The 4,534-nt window shown below is 45.2% G+C and overlaps 1 non-coding gene across 1 annotated transcript; it reads left to right on the top strand.

The window, feature by feature from the left end:
* Positions 1 to 4,018: 4,018 nt before the first annotated feature.
* Positions 4,019 to 4,090, top strand: Trnad-guc. Its single transcript has one exon. It is a non-coding gene; the product is annotated as a tRNA-Asp (tRNA).
* Positions 4,091 to 4,534: the final 444 nt, after the last annotated feature.

Raw genomic sequence — 4,534 nt, forward strand, 5'->3', positions numbered from 1 at the left:
CCAGTCCAGCACAATGATTTCAACCAATGCCCGCTCGCAGCCAATGTCTGTAATTCCTTTGTTCTTACATCATGTTTCAACTTCGCTAAATCAGCTTCGGCAACTTTCTGAACACTGTAAAATACCTAAGTCTTTACCTATTACCGAGCGAGGTGGCGCAGTGGTTAGCACACTGGACTCGCATTCGGGAGGACGACAGTTCAATCCCGTCTCCGGCCATCCTGATTTAGGTTTTCCGTGATTTCCCTAAATCGCTTCAGGCAAATGCCGGGATGGTTCCTTTGAAAGGGCACGGCCGATTTCCTTCCCCATCCTTCCCTCACCCGAGCTTGCGCTCCGTCTCTAATGACCTCGTTGTCGACGGGACGTTAAACACTAATCTCCTCCTCCTCCTCTTTACCTATTATCTTCACAAAATTCTCAATGCGCTTTAGTTTTGTATGAGGCTGTGGGATGATACCTTTGTCATGGCTGACAACGACGCACGCTTTCTGTCTCTACTGTAATACTCGTAGATAAAAAAGCAGCACTCGGTATTCCTTGTACGCTTTCTCGTGAGGATAATTATTACGCATCAGCACAGAGTGTACTCACTGCCGTGTAAATTTTTAAAAAGCACCCAACATCGTTTCCTTCGTTTGTTTTGGGAGGCAAAGTATCCCGTCGGTAGTGACGTGGATCTTCTTGTATTGTGTAATAACAGTGCTTTCTAATTCGACAGAACATTTGCCATAAGACTTTGAACGTCTCTGCAGTCGCAAGTACTGACACTCACTGCAAAGAACTTTCGATGTACGCAATAATGGAGGTTCCAACTAGGGAGATGGGATAATTTACAGTGCTGTCCGAAAAATAACCAAAAACGATCAAAAAATTCCGATACATGGTGTTTGTTTAAAAATAAAATGATGACACAAGAAGGTAAAAATCATGTCGGAAATCTACACGTTGTTTGCTAGTGAAACTATTCAAAAATGGTTCAAATGGCTCTGAGCACTATGGGACTTAACACCTATGGTCATCAGTCCCCTAGAACTTAGAACTACTTAAACCCAACTAACCTAAGGACATCACACAACACCCAGCCATCACGAGGCAGAGAAAATCCCTGACCCCGCCGGGAATCGAACCCGGGAACCCGGGCGTGGGTGAAACTATTGAGATGTCAGAATAGTACATGTGAGTAACGGTTAGGTGTCACATTTGATCGCTTGTAGGCTTACGAGCAGCAATGCCGTAACACAGGCCTGAAAGTGGAAGCCAGAAATAACAAGCGTGGAACTGGAAGCCAGAAATGACATCCTTAGGAAGATGACAAGCAGTGCACGGGACTCTCAGTCACGTACTTTAAGAACAACGGTCTTATCAGTCTGCTACTCTGTGGAAATACACACGTGGCTTCTCTAGTACAGATATGGTCACACCAAATACTTCAAGGCTCCAAATGAAACACATTCATTTATTACTGGACGTCACTTAGCAAGTGTCCCTCCCCCATACATATGTCATGAGGCTGCTAGCAGCGTGGAAAGAAAAAACTTTGTCATCAAGCCGAGCCAGCCATCACGTTATTGTGTACTAACCGTCCAGAGACTGACGCCCCGAAAAAGCTTCATGAAAACTATAAGTAGGCTGTTTAGGTTTTTTTACTGGTAACGCCACGTAGCGCTCTGTATGAAAATCACTGGCTCTGCTGTGTGCGGTCTGTGGCTGGTTTACATTGTTGTTTGCTATTGAGCAGTTGGATGTTAACAGCACCTAGCATTGCGCAGTTGGAGGTGAGTCGCCAGCAGTGGCGGATGTGGGGAGTGAGATGGCGGAGCTTTGAGAGCGGATGATCTGGACAGAGACAGTAAATTTGTAAGACTGGATGTCATGAACTGATATATATATTATGACTTTTGAACACTATTAAGGTAAATACAGTGTTTGTTCTCTATCAAAATATTTCATTTGCTAACTATATCTATCAGTAGTTAGTGCCTTCAGTGGTTAGAATCTTTTATGCAGCTGGCAATAGTGACGCTCGCTGTATTGCAGTAGTTCGAGTAACGAAGGTTTTTGTGAGGTAAGTGATTCAGGAAAGGTATAGGTTAATGTTAGTCAGGGCCATTCTTTTGTAGGGATTACTGAAAGTCAGATTGCGTTGCGCTAAAAATATTGTGTGTCACTTTAGTGAATGTCTGAGTACGTTCAGTTTTGATCAGCTGTTTGAAAATCAAACAACTTAGGATTTTACCAGCACAGTAATTCATTAATTTTTCTAAGGGGACGTTACAAAACCAACAGCATCCTGCAAAAAGAGTCCATCCATAGCTAGGCACATAGAGTACACGATCCTCACTGGTCTGTACCATACGGAAATCTCTCTCCTGACCACCAACAGAAGTGGACTGCCAACATGTTCTACCAATCGCCCACGCTTTGGAGTCGGTAGATATGGATTAATCTCCACGAGTGAGAATTTACTACAAACTACGACGGCGAGCCAACGCAAACTACTGATCACTTGCTCTGCTGCCAGCTCTGTGCCGCGTCCTGAACTGACAAAGATAAACCGTGGGCGTTCAGTACGTACTGCAGCATTTTTTTCCTCGCCCAATTTCGGTTGAAAAGATGCAGAACTAGTTGTGCGACATCGTGGAATATTCGCGCTTCATTCCCTACAGTTTCATTAAGTTCCGATAGGTGGCAGCGCTATACGTAGCCCTCAAAGTGGAGTCTGCAACGCAGGTGCGTTCCGGCAAGAGAGCTGCCACTGAGTTTATCTTGGCTGAAGACCAGAGCTCTCAGATATTCACAGGCGCTTGCACAATGTCTATGAAGACCCGGCAGTGATCAAAAGCACTGCGAGTCGTTGGGCGCGGCGTCCGTCAGCATCGCAAGAATGTCGCGCAGACCTGTCCGATCACTCGCGTGGTGTCCGGCCGCACACAGGTGTGACTCCTGCAGTGTTGGAACGTGCGGACACTCTCACTGGAGGTGGCCGACTGACCACGGTCAGACACCTCGCTCCACAGCTGGACGTCTCTGTTGCCAGAGCTGACACACTCGTCGAGCAGTTGCGGTACTCGAACGTGGGTGCCACTGGGTTCCTCGCCGCCAAACAGAAGACTATTAAGAGCAGCAAAGGACCATCTGCGAGCAGTTGTTAGCGCGTTACGAGGCTGGTCGCGACAATTCTCTGTCGAACATCGTCACAGCCGGTGAAACATGGGTTCGTCACTTCGAACCAGAGACAAAAGGGCAATGCATGGAGCGGCGCCACATCACCTCTCCTCCGAAGGATAAGTTCAAAACCCCACTCTCAGCTGGTAGTGTCATGGCGATAGTCTTCTGGAACTGTGAAGGGTTTATTCTGCTAGATGCGTTCCTTCATGGTGCAAACATCAACTCTGAAGTGTACTGCGCTGCCCTCAGGAAACTGAAGAAGCGACTTCAGCGTGTTCATCGCCACAAAATTGCAAACGAACTTCTCCTTCCCAATGACATCGCAAGGCCTCACACAAGTATTTTGTATCCAAAAGAGTGGGGAGTAATATTGTGTATTGTAATCTTGAATAAAACCAACCTGCTTGCAGAAAAAAAGTGTTGCATTACTTATTGAAAGCCGCTCGTATTTCCAGCAACTCCAAATACTCTTGAGGTCGTCCACTCTGTAATCTTCCATGATGCAATCTTTCATGCCCTTACAGTCAGTCATTTTTACCTGATAACTTATATTGTATATTCCGTAATTTATTTCTGTGATTCTCTGTACTCTTGCTTCTGTCGCAAAAAAAGTCCCCCCACCCTTCCCTCATGTCTCTCGCGCCCAGCATCAGCATCAGTATATGAGCTCTAGTGATGAAAACACAATGTGAAAATTTTGTATATAATGCGATATTACATATATTACTTTAGAGAAACGCCACCATATTTTCACAATGGCCCCAAATAATGCAATAACGACCCACAGTGCCTCATGCTCTGTATTCTTTACTCCTAAGAGTGTGAGCATCACAAAAATTGTTTGAAGTCCTCGGTAGTATAGTGGTTAGTATCCCCGCCTGTCACGCGGGAGACCCGGGTTCGATTCCCGGCCGGGGAGAAATTTTTTGTTACGTGTGAACAAACCTCTGCCTGTATGTATCTTTATTCCATCTGTGCATCTGATGCTTCCGTGCTCCTTCAATATACGTATCTTCAAGCGTAAAATGTATAATTCACCACGAAAACCTCGGAGCAAGTCACCTAAGCTACTAAACATTTTTTTCTCCTCACTTTTCACAGTAGTTTTCTAGTCATCAACTATCCAATTACGCAATAACTTGGCCCGGGTTCTTTCTAACTGTTTGCTCTCAAACAACATAGACGTTTATTATAAGAACAGATACCAAATCCCAAAACATTGAATCACATACAAAATAACTGATAATGAAAGCTGTTGTTGTTGTTGTGGTCTTCAGTCCTGAGACTGGTTTGATGCAGCTCTCCATGCTACTCTATCCTGTGCAAGCTTTTTCATCTCCCAGTACCTACTGCAACCTACATC

The sequence above is a fragment of the Schistocerca americana genome, chromosome 9, assembly GCF_021461395.2.
Source record: "Schistocerca americana isolate TAMUIC-IGC-003095 chromosome 9, iqSchAmer2.1, whole genome shotgun sequence".
In the NCBI taxonomy this organism is placed as follows: domain Eukaryota; kingdom Metazoa; phylum Arthropoda; class Insecta; order Orthoptera; family Acrididae; genus Schistocerca; species Schistocerca americana.